A 13,416-nucleotide genomic window follows, 5' to 3' on the forward strand; every position below is an offset into this window, starting at 1 on the left:
CATTTCTTCTTAAATTTTTATTAGATGATTCATAGAATAACTATTGTTGCAGCATCAACGTTTATGCCTTCCATATGTTAAGTGTAATTCCATTTGCTTTCTTTTTAATCTAACAGATTTAGCTATAACTGTCAATTTATAGTAAACCCACCGATTATCTTTCAGTTTCTGAACTAAACTTACTTTAAAAAATAACAACTGGGAATTGGCAGGAAACTATTTTAACATTAATCCACATGATATTTTTTTCCTTGTGTATCTGAAACTATTTTGATATGCTTAATCATAACTATGCCCAACACTAGTAAAATTGATACTATGTTTAATAATTTCTTCACATTGTGTTTTGTTTTGCAAGAAAAGCAAATAGCACTCAGTTTTTACTTATTTTAAGAAAAGATGAAGTGAGACAGTAATCTTATTTTTAAAAATAAACTTCAATTTGCTCAGTTCCTTGGTGTTACAAATGGAATTCCAAAAATATGACAACCGTAGTTTATATAAGTAGTTAATAGCTGCAGTGAAGTTTAAGTAAATAGATTTTGGGGTATAAATTGCCCTAAATGAAGCTGAAACTTCGTATGTGAAGCTTCTTTATGTTCTTTAAAATAATAGTTATGTTGTGTTGGTTGATGTAAATAAACATTTCAAAAAAAGAAATTAAGGAAGAAAGGGAGAGAGGGAGAAAGAGAAAAGAGAATGCTAGGATACTAGAATTACTAGAATACTAATTAATTAAGATACAAATAGTAAATTAGATCATAAAAATGTAAAATATTTTGACCATCACTTACTGTACTTTCTCCCTTTGGACAGATAGACACAGATGTTCATGTATTTGCCCTTCAGCTAATTCAGAGCAGATTCCTAACTTCAGGCCCATTGTCTGGACTTACCAACTTAGGTTTCAGCTCAGTTCACCAAATAATGATCTATGAGTGGTAGAAAATATACTCATTGGCTAAACATGAAACTTAATTGACCAAAAATATCAATTGCACATCTTTGGCACCTTGTAGATGGACAGATGGATTCAATTCTCTAAACACCAAAAGAGAAAAAGAAGATAAGAATATTTATTTTAAAATAGGTTATTAAACTTAATTCCATCTTTTGAACCTAAGAAACCTATAAAGCTTTCCCTCGAGTCTTCCTTCTCTTTTAAGGCAGACTTCAAAGTCAGACTTCAGTGCTAAACGTATGACACAGAATTTGAGTAAAATCACCGTATGTGTTTGATCCACCTTTTGGAGGATAGTCCTAATAGTAATTGCTTCTGGGCTCTTGCTACCTAAAGCTTAGTGAGTGAAAACATAATGTGGATAGCAGGTATTGAGGACAGCAAATTCAAAGGAAGGAACATTGCTGGCTGCATGTTCCTTATCTGTTATTCAAGTTGCATAGGAAAATATGTCAGTATATACTTTTTTGGATTACGTAAATAATATTTGATATTTAATTCTGGCAACATTTCAAGAATCGAATATCATTTGTTCATTTAAAAATATTGTACTGAGCACATACCACAAGTCAGGAAAGGTTATAGACATTAGGGTGGATAAAGCACTGGATAAGACAAACACAGGCACTGATCCAAAATAAATCAGAGGCACTCCATGAGTTTAAAGTTTCAGATATAAATGTTTTGGTAGCTATCACAATGATAAAACTGATGTCATTATCACCATTATAATTTAATAATTTTAATTGCTAAAATTAATATCAGATGCTCTAATAAATGAGAGAATATAGAATTTAAAATGTAAACTTTTTATTTCAAGAGCCTGTTTTTATTTCCCAATTTAGTTTTAATAAGAAATTTTATTCAGTAATCAGGTATGCTTCAATTTTAGCTTGCTATTCTTGAGTTTGACCACCCTGTGGCAACCTTGCATAAGGTTTTAAATTTCACAATGTGGAATATGGTTTATGAAATTAAACAAACACATTTTCTTATATACTTATGTCTAAGATTGTGATTATAAGTGATTTTAAATTTTTTATAAATTCTTAAAAGAAATGCACATCTTCAAAAATGTATCGTTACTGTTTACCTGATAATTATATAAATATAATTGGGAACCATATAAAGAATAGCCACCTAACTTTTGACATCTCTTTGAGTCATTTTCTGTCTGTTTTGAATTCACAAATACCATATGAAATGTTTGGAGGCTGTGCTACAACCAGACCTGGACTCTAGGCTCCATTTTTTTTCACTTCTTATTCATTCCATGACTCTGAGTCTGTTATTAAATTTCTCTAAGCCTCAAATTTCCCCTTCTGAACAAAATGAATAATAATTCACTTACTTCATTCAGGTTACTTCATTGGGTTTGGGAAACTATTACTTCATAGCATTTTTGTGAGGATTCAATAAGAGCATGCCTAGAAGTTCTTGGCACAAGATCTGGCAGATTATAAGTGATTATTATTAATATTCGTTATAATAGAGTAATTATTCCCCACTGAAAGTTCCAAAAGCTTTTGCCAGATAATGGTTTTGTTTTTTTTTACAGATCTCATTTTTCATAATTTAATTTTTGCACTGCCTGCTGTACTGGATACTGCTCTGAAATTAAAAGTCTCTGTATTTACTTGCTAAGGGCAATGGAGAGGTTATAAACAGTCAACAGTTATTGAGTCCTTACTGTTTGACCAGCATTGGTTTAACTGTTTTTTCATGTATTTCTCAGTTTATCTTCATAGTACTCCTCTAGGGAACACATATTATTGTTATGTTTCTCTATTTTTGAAGTGAGGAAAATAAGGATTAGAAAGGTTTAGTAACTTGCCCAAAGGTACTTGCAACTTGCTCATTGCAGAGGGAAGGGTTGAAAGCAGGTGGTCTGACTGCCGCTTCCCCCGTGCTCTTTAGCACTTCCATTTGTAATCTGTTGGTTAATGTGCATGTCTGTATCTATTTCGGTAACTCCCTCCCATTTTTTGAACCATTACAAGACGGTACTGTTCAGCTCAGAATTTCTCCTAGAATCTTGTTTAATGAGCCTTTTATGTTCACTCCAAGTTACTTTATTTTTCCTATAGTATTAGCTACCTTTGCAATACATTGTAAATCAAGTCTATAGAGTCTCAGGCAGTCTAACTACAAAGCTCTAGGCGATTATTAATGATCCCCTTTAGCTAGGTAGGTATATGTGTGTGTTTGCAAGTATGTGGACATGCATTTGTTCTGACTCTATTGACACCATTCATAACAAAAGAAGACAGATTTCTTACCCTAAGGATAGTTTTCTTTTTTAAAAGAAAATATTAATTATACTGAACATGTCACAAAAATATGTTAACTATGAGGCACATGTATTCCATACTACAGCCTGTTATGAACTTGAACGGAAATTTTGTTTATGCAAGACATGCAAAGAGAGATAGAGAAATAATAATAAAACAGAAGTCATTTTGTTTTCAATCTCACTGTTTGTCTGCTCACTGTTGAATGAGAAGGTGAAGATTGTCCAGAGTTATTGAGGCAACTTTTTGGAGGAGGAAAGGTGGGTTGGTTAATAATCCTGACCAAGGCAAAGGTCAAATTAGAGCTGAAGAAAGCAGAACAGGGGACCAGCAGGCACAGTGATGATAGAAGCCCTAGAGTAGTGGTTTTAAATAGCGATCCATTTTTCTTCCTAGGAAACGTGTGTGGAGACGTTTTTGTTTGTCACAACTGCAGGGTGGTTGGAGGAGGGCTGTGTATTATGGGCATCAGTTTAGCACAGGTGCTGCTAAACATCCTCTAATGCTCAGGATATTGCCCCACAAGAGAGAATTATCTGGTCCAAATTGTCAAAAGTGCCAAGATTGAGAAACACTCCTCTCGAGGCAGATAAAAAAGAGATTTAGGAATAAATGGACTGACCAGTGAATGGTTTTAAGCATGATGTGTTAGAAACAAAGAGAAGTTATATTATTCTGAGCAGATGAAAGTGCTGAAGACTAAACAAACAAACAAACAAAGGATTAAACATTTTCCAAAATAGTATGCGTAGAGGATAGGTTTCATGTGTTTTGTGAATTTCAGTGTCGTAGATTTTGATGAGCAGTGGAAGAAACAGAGAAATATGTAAAATATACCTATTCCCCTGGCATAATACTGGGACTCACACAAAACTCCCACAGGCATTCTACTTCTGGCTAAATTTTTTCTCTGCCCTTATCAGTAATTAATTGGAAAAGAGGTAGAGAATTCTGTCATACCTCTCTGTTTGCATGTCTATTTGAACATATGACTTTTTCGGCCTCCCTTTCACTGCCCTAATAACCTTTAGTTATACTTAACTATTGTTTTTTATTTGCTCTTTACATCAATAAACAAGGAGGTAGGTGTCGATATTTACTTGATGTGTCTATACTTGGGTTAGCTTCTGTAGATCATCACACTTCTCGTGTAAAGACCATGTGAGCAGAAGTTACTCTCTAGTACAGCGTCCCATAGTCTAGTTCTTAGTAAGCATTTGTTCATGAAAATGCTAAGTAAATGTCACTAAGACATAGCAGAAAGTTGTTCTTCAGAGATATATTAGCTTGGAGGAATCTCTAAAGTGCTTCAAAAATTAAAGACCCATTTGTTTTACATAGAACTTGCATTCTCCTTGCCTAGCAGTAATTATTCTGGCTCCTTATGCTTGCAAAATGCAGTAAGTAGTTAAAAAAAGAGGGGAAATTAGCATGTAAACTTTGGTGTCTTAAGAATTTTAATGTTTTACATTGTGAACTTTCATGTTTTATTTCTGAAATAACACTAACAATGTACTTACTATTTCATCATTATCTGTGCTATTCCCCCCCCCCAAAAAAAAAACAAAAAAAAAACTACCTAATTTTTTCAGTTTGGTTTTAAGAACAGAACACTATCTAAAGATCTGGATTTTTGTTCTGGTTTGAAAAGTTATGTGAGTTTGGGCAAAACAGTTACTCTGTCTGAGCCTCAGGCTTCTTATCTGTTACATGAGGAAGTTGGGCTACATCAGAAGTTTTGAAAAACAACAACAAAAAGTTGTTAGCAGCAGACTCCTTCTTGCCAAGAAAATTTAAATCAGACTCCCAAAAATAAAAACAACAAAGGTCAGGTTGTCTTGATTGAAGAAATTGAGTGCGTATGCATGTGCATGTGTAGGAGGCTATAATACATCGCCAAAAGCCCTAACCACACAGCCTCTCACAAAACAAAAAGCAAACAAACAAGAAAATACCTGATCCTTTCCTTTTATCAAGTGGTCCATGAAGATCTTTAGAACCCTGAGGCTAATGGGGACCAATCTGAGAACCATATGAATTAAATGATATTCAAGTTTTCTTTCAACTCTAAAAACATATGTTCTAAATCCAAAGCTTTGATGTTTTTGTCCATGATTCAAAATGCTTACCAAAGACCTCAAGAAAATTTTCTTCTTTTTGAGTTTTAATTTAAAGTGAGTCAGTTTATCAAAATTGGACCCTTGAACCATCAAAACAGTCAAATTTAGGGATGTTCAACATTTCCATTGGTTCTATAAATACTGGATGTGGTCTTAATAATTATTCTCGACCACTTCCCTAATTTATTTAAGTTTTTATATTTCCAATAACATTTCATTTTCATAAGTTTTTAAGTCATATATATATTTAATTTTTTACATTACATCCTAATGCTGATGCGTTACTTAAAATAACACTAACTTGGATATTAGATAATATTAGGAAGTTAGTGTCAATTATGTGTGAATATGGTTATGTGATTATGTAAGAGAATGACCTTACTTACAGATTCAGTATTATGTTTTGGGGAATGGAGTATGATGACATCAGTGATTTTTATTAAAAGATTCAACAATAGACAGATAAGGAAAAGGAAAGAAAGAACTAGCTATCTAGATAATTAGATAAAGCAAATATGGCAGGAAGTTTCCAGTTATTGAATCTAATTGGTTGGTATCCAGGTGGTCATTGTAATATTATTTCTATATTCTTATGTTTGAACATTTAAATAGGTTAAACATTAAAAAATTAAATAAAAATAATACCATACAGTATTCTTCCTGCTATGAGAAAGTAACCACTTTTACCTACCAAACTATGAACTTAAATCCTATTGTTTGATCTGTAAAGCATTACTTTGGAAATAGCTTGACCTTGTAAAACCAGGACTGCATATTAACTATTAAGCATTCTACCACTAGCTTAACTCAAAATCTCAAATTCCTTCTCTCCAAAATGGAAATATTAATAGCATCTCCCTAAGTATTATGAAAATCAAATAAGAAAATGTATGTAAAGTAGCTAGCACATTGACAGATATCTAAAAGGCATTTAATTAGATCAGGTATTAACAGAAGTTTCATAGTAGTGACAACCATGGCAGTTGCAATAGTAGAAGTAGTAGCAGTTTTAGCAGTATTTGTAGCAGCTTGAACATCCAACATTTCTGGCTCCACATAAGGTAGAACCCTTTGATGCCTCCCCTGAGTGTCAGTCATTTTACTTCATGGGAAATTAGGACAGTAGTCCTCGAATTGCTCTTTGGCAACTCCTTTCTTGAAAACTGGGATGGGCATTGGATGTTTCCAATCTGTAGGCAATTGTTTCGTTTTCCATGTTTGTTAACATATTCATGGTAGGATTTTAACAAATTAAGTGTGTGTGTCTTGAAATCATTCTACTGGTATCCCATCTATCTCTGGTAAGTTATTTATTTCAATAATTTTGGGTAGGGTTCTTTGGAAAACACAATAATGCCGGGGAAAAAATAGAAGGAGGCAGGAAAAGAGGAAAACCAAATATGGGATGGATTGACTCCAGAAAAGAAGCCCATAGGCTTGAGCCTACAGGAACTGAGCAGATTGTTGAGGACAGGACAGTGTGAACACCACCCATTCATAGAGTCACCGGGGATCAGAGCTGACTCAATGACACATAACACACTGACATTAGTAGCAGCAGTAGTAGTAGCCTATTAATCGCAACAGTACTGGTGGTAGTGATTATAGTTTTAGTGTATTGCTCCCTCATCTGTAAAATACAGTTAAAGATAGTTAAAAACATTGCACAAGGCTGTTGGTAAGAGCAAGTGAGTTTATACATGTAAAGTATTTATAACTGTTCCTGGCACCTAAAAACACTTCACTAAATATTTGCTGTTAGTTGTGTTAGTGATGGTGATGTTAAAGTTTGCTATTGCATATGATGCATTTACTACACTTATTTCTTCTTTAACCTAATAAACCAAAAGTAAAAAAGAAAATAAAAATTCGTTTTTGTGGATATAACATGTCATACATATATAATAATTTTTTGCTTATAAGTTTCTAGAGTATTCTCTTTAAAGGATATACTTTCCTCCAACCTCCTGTATCTGTGTCTTCATTCTGAACTTCAACAGAACAAGAGATGTTTCTGCTGATATATTGCTATCATGAGCTCTATGCTTTATCTAGACCTTGTATGTACCATATTTGTACTGTATTGCTTTGTTCATTATGATTATTTCAATTTGTTACTACAACTTAGTTATTCAGAGTCATTTATACTGCAGGAATGATTTTTCAGAGTTAGTTCATGGTGGAGGGGGAAGGAAGAAATGGGTATTTATATTTGGGAAGTCTTTTGATTTAAACTTGGGAAATTTCTAAGTGGTAAACCACATATACACTTTGGAACATCCCTGAGCTGTGCTATCACAATTTCCAGTATGTGATTCAACTCTCCTCATCTGAAGGGAAGTATTTTGTAATTCAGCCAAGCTGTGGTTTTTAGTGAAAATATAGAGAGCATTCGTATCTAATTTGTGGCCAGAATGTGCTGAGGTCCATGATCTTTACTTGCTTTGTAAGCTTTCTGTCGACCACGGAGAACCTCAGCTTCTCCTGAGGTATAAAAAGTGCTGGTACCATTTATAAAAACTTCAGGAAAGCTTTTATACATATAAAACTATATTGGAAGTGATATAGTATATTTTTCCTTTGCTTTCCTTCTGAAGCATTTCAATGCCACACCTTCACCAAATATAGAGCAAATGAGAATAAATGTTCAAGTCACTTATTATTGCTTCATACAAGTAGGCCTATCATTATCCACCTAAGTCCTCATGTTTAAAAAGAAGCTGACTTTTAAAATGAGTTTAGCATTAAACTTTTGAAATAGTTTAAGAGTTTTGAGAGAGTTCACTCTGAAGATTAAGTATAAATTCAATAAAATATTTTGACATAAAATAGTTTGTGTTTTTCATTACATGTGAAAAATGTAAAAAGAATGACCCATTATTACTCTCAGAATAAAACAAGTAAACAGCAATATGTCTCAAACTGAGAGTTTTGGGGGAAAAAGGATAGTGATTTCATTAACAAAAAGAGAATTTTAGGACTATAGCATACAAAAAAGAAATGTGCAAAGGGCAATTACAATGTCACAACTTGTTTATTTTTATATTATTTTTATTCCCTCAATTTTTTAATTTTAATATTGCATAAAAACATTTTAAATTTCTGAAGTGTTTTTTTATTCCAATCTGATCACATAGCTCATTGAAACAGTAGGAGTTTAGCAATAGGATTATCTTTCATTTAGACACATGAAGCAACCAACATAGTGAGTTCACATAATGAAAGCACATAATATAACTAAGTGCTTTTTATGTTTATGCAAACATAATTCTTTCACAGATATAGCTATTATAATAATTTGAAAATATTTTACTTAATATCTTTCCAATAATGAGTATCTAATATCAAAGTGCAGTGCTGTTAAGGATGTCAAAGTACATTAAAGCAATCTGTTTTACAAATATATATAGTGTTTAAATTATTTGATTTTACCGTAATTATTTTATATTTTTTCCACCAGAGAATTACTCAGCAATACGTGCCAATTCGCCTTGATGATAGCTCAAGAAAAATTCTTTTATTATTACCTTTCCTATAATACAATTTTACTCTCTTTTCTTCAACTATTTTTGTAAAAAAGAGTTATAACTAATAAAATAACGTTTCTTTACCTCCTCTCTTAGAATGCTGTTTAGCATGGTATGAGGAGTTAGGCCAAGTACAAAGTTGGGCACAGTCCCCATGATCATCTTCACTTCTGAAACCAACTACACGTTCCAGGGGTTGCCAAAACCACCCTCAGTTTTGATTTGCTGGAAGGCACTCACAGAACTCCCTGAAAGCTATTATACTCATGGTTATATATATATATATTTTTTTGTAGGAAAAGCATACAAATTAAAATCAGTCTAGGGAAGAAGTGCGTAGGGCAGAGTCCAGGAGAAGTAGCAAACACAGAGCTTCCATTGTTCTCTCCCCGTGGAGTCAAGATGCATTACAGCTTTGGTGTGTAGCGATACTCACAGAGTATTGCCAACCAGGGAAGCTCACCTGAGCTTTGGTGTTCAGAAATATTGTTGGGGCTTACTTACATAGGCGTAATTATTGATTACCCAAATGGTTAATCTCAGTCTCGAGGTTGACTAATACCACATGACTCAAAGCCCCTACCTTGAGTCCCAGTGTTGGTCTTTCTGCCTTGGCCAGACCCTGCTGTAAAACCATACAGGTATGGCTAACTCCTACCTGAAATCACATTATTAGATTGACCATTATGTCGCAAGATATCCAGGCAAAAGAAAAACATATGGATTACCTTTCAGAAGCTGAAGACAAAGAGCAGGCTTCTCTTGGGGCAAGGCCAAATTCTTTACAAAATATATGGGTTAAAAAAACGGGTTTCCATTTTCTTATATGTTAACTGCATTCTTCTCTCTATAAATTTGCACACTATTCCTAAAACATTTATATTTCCTCATGAAATTAGTGTATAAATAATTTGGAATATATTATTAATGGATAGTTGATATCAATTCAGCTCTTTTAACATATAACATTGTCATGATCTTACCTGAAAAAAATCATATGACATTGCTTTAGGTAATGGGTATTTATTAATTCATTTATGCAATATTTATTTGTTGACTTCCTCCTGTATGTCAGATATTACAATAAATTATTTGTGTGTAATAAGTAAGAGTTAGTCCCTCCATCAAGATATTACAGTTTAGTAGAAGAAAAACACCACTAAACAATATTAGTAGAAATAGTTATAATGAAAATGTATAAAGGGCAACCCCTAACTCAGACTTTGGATTCCAGAGAAGAAAGGGGCATCTAAACTGTGACTTGAAGTTAGCCGAGTGATAGAAGTGGGAGACGTAGGAATCCGGACAATGCAAGAAGTATGTACAAAGGTGTGCAGGAAAGAGAACAGATGATAAAGCGTAAGTTGTTCACTGTGGCTAGTGCAAAGGAGATAGGTGAGAGGTTAATCAGAGAAGGCAGCAAGAGTACATACTTTATCCTAACACCAAAATAAGTCATTATGTGCTTATGAAATGCTGTGATTGTCATGGGCTATGTGAACTCACTAACATAATTCTGCTTGTAGCTGTAAATAAGTTAACATAAACTATGTTAAGAGCAAATGCAAGAATTCTTGATAAGCAAGTTGAGTAGTTTATTCAAACAATATATCTTTAGTGTTATGCTAAGGGCACTGTGCTGGTTCCTGGGTATCCAGCACATACAACTGTACACATATATACCACAGGGATACAGGCTGAATGAAACAGGCATATTTCCTTCTCCATTAAACTTACAGCCCTCCTGGGAGACAGACTTCACACATATAATTGTACAGATATTTCATTGCAATTTAGATATGTAACACTGTATTTCCCCAAAAATAGGACCTAACTAGAAAATAAGCACTAGTATGATTTTTTAGGATGATATCCCCTGAACATAAGCCCCAATGCATCTTTTGTAGCAAAAATTGATAGAAGATCCAGTCTTATTTTCGGGGAAACATGGTAAGATAAAAGGTGCTAGGACAAAATATAACAACAGAAAATGGAAAGACTTCCTCGAGGAAATGACTTGAACTGGTATTGGGGGGGAGAGGGTAAGTGTTTAGGTGACTGTGTTAAAGGAGTGGGGTCTAGGGGGGATCACATTTCAGGAGAGGAAACACCATGGAGAACCAGAGATCAGAGAGAACAAGATGCATTTAAGGTTCTAAAAATGGAATGTAGTTTTGGAGAGCAGAATGTAGGTGAAATGGTGGCACTAGGTGAGCTGGAATATTGGATAGAATCTGCAGAATAGGGTGAGGTGGGCCTTTATAACACTTGTGGCTTTTATTCCAGGAAGGATAAAGTTTTGAAGCATTTAGTTTGTTTTTACAGAGAGGTGTGGTTTGATCATATTTGCGTTTTTAAATGGTCACTCTGTTTGCCAAGTAGAGAAAAGAATAGAGTGGGACAAGGGTGGAGGTCGTGACCAAATAAGAGAGAGTAGTTCAATGAGAGATGTTGGTAGCTTGGACAATGGCAGAGGCAGTAGTGATGAAAAGGAATGGATAAATTCAGTATTTGTGATTGAATTATAAGGAAGTTGAAGAGAATGGGTAGAGAATGTCCTCAAAGTGTCTGGAAAGTGTATTGTCCTAAATGACTAGAAAGCTTGAGTGTTTTGGAAAGGTCAAAGGTAAACTAGAAGTCAAGTAAAATGAGCCGAAGAAAAAGGAACCAGATTAAAATGGATTGAAGGGTAAGAGGTAAAGAAATGGAAAAAATTGAAAGCAGAAAGTAAGGTTTTGGAAATAGGAATTGTCAGCATCCAAGCAACCATCAGAGAATTAAGCAGCTTAATATAAGGAGAGAAGAATAATGGTTTCCAGGGGATAGAAGAGAACAGGGAAAAGTCAGAGATGGGAGTGGAAGTGGGTACCGGCAAGAAGGCAGGACACTGGGAAAGGTGAACATCACTGAGAAATGCAATCAATAGGACTTTATAGAATAGTACTGTGTCATGGATGATAATTTTTAGTCTTGATTTGCCCTACCTCGTGGGATACAACCAGTTCCATCACCTTCAATTCTTCAGCAAACCCACTTTAATAGGGTTTACATTGTGTTAGTAGGTTTTATGGCAAAATAGAGAAAATGCTGCATTTGTAGCCTGGGGCTCCTTGGGTTGGCAAATAAATCAGTGACCTAGAGAACAGAAGGAAAGAACTGCCCTATCCCAGAAATTTTCAAGAAGCTTGGAAACAGGGTTATTAGCTAATCTAGATCTTAAGGGACAAGAAGACCCCACTGACAATAAATTCCATAACTTCAAGCTGTGTTTCTACTAAGATTGGCTAATATTAAGGAACAGGGTGTGCAGCCACTGACCTTTTCTTTATATAGAGATAGTAGTATTCTATTATAACCAACTGAATTACTCTTCTCAAGATTATAACTAGCTGTTATTCTTAGCCTTATGAATCAAACAAAGATTTAAACCCAAACACTTTCCAAGATCAACAGGAAATTTAATATGTGAAGGGGCCACTAGCAGAACCTATGGTAAAGCAAAGCATTCATTCCACATAGTCATTAAAAGAACAAAATTAAAAAATTTACAGATCTATCATATCACATAAACAATACCCTCTTCTATTAAGTAAAATATTAACCTAACCATTAATTATTCATTATTTAATATATCTGGATATGTATGATTGTAATAGTAAATCAGTATTTTTGGTACTCAGGGAAATATTTTGTAGCTAATGAGCTTGGACTTGGGCATGCTCCCATTACCAAGCAAGCTGAGTGACCTTAGTTAAATTACTTGGCTAATCTAAATTTCACTTTCATCTTTAATAAAATGGACATAATAGGAACTATCTCATAGGACTGTTGTCAGAAGAAAATTGAATGAGATAATCTATATACATGCATAGCCCAGGTCCTGTTATAGACTAGCCATTAAATAAATACTAGCTACTTTTAGAAATTACAATGAGATGGTGCGTTGTTATTCACAAGCAGAATTCCCTCAAGTCTCCTTCAAAAATATATGTATTGAACATTCTCTGACCACGGGGAATAGAGCAGCGGACAAAACAAAAATCCTGGCCCACGTGGAGCTTATATTTTGGCAAAAAAAAGAATACGTAAGTAGAATTATCCCTTTTGACGGTTTCTGCAAACTTTTAGTGTCTTTGTAAACTGAACTGTGACACATCTTGAAATTAATCAATTAGACTGGCTTTGCCACACCAAATTAATAATTCTTCCTAGTCATATAGGAGGAATGATCCTCCCTGGCATTCAGCACTGAGATGTTCAGACCTTAACATTTCTCTTTAAAAGATACCAAGGAGATAGTTTTATCCATTGGTTGCTCTCAGTATGGCCCTCTGATAATAGGAATAATAAAATGTTAAGATATTCGGACTAAAAAGGATCTTAAGTAATTCACTCATTTTAGTTTCCGCTTGAGATACCGAAACCCAGAGTTTAAGTAACCTGAACAAAAACATATGGTTAGCATATCTACAACAGATGCCTTCACAGTGTTCTTTTTTTGTTTTAGGGGGAAAATG

The 13,416-nt window shown here is 34.2% G+C and overlaps 1 protein-coding gene across 6 annotated transcripts in view; it reads left to right on the forward strand.

Annotated features, from left to right (window-relative positions):
- Positions 1-13,416, forward strand: part of CNTN1 (contactin 1) — a 289,420-nt gene that overhangs the window by 190,438 nt on the left and 85,566 nt on the right. The gene's annotated exons all lie outside the window — the stretch shown is intronic.

Source organism: Rhinolophus sinicus, chromosome 1 (assembly GCF_057876585.1).
Source record: "Rhinolophus sinicus isolate RSI-liver-muscle chromosome 1, RSI-T2T, whole genome shotgun sequence".
Classification (NCBI taxonomy): Eukaryota; Metazoa; Chordata; class Mammalia; order Chiroptera; family Rhinolophidae; genus Rhinolophus; species Rhinolophus sinicus.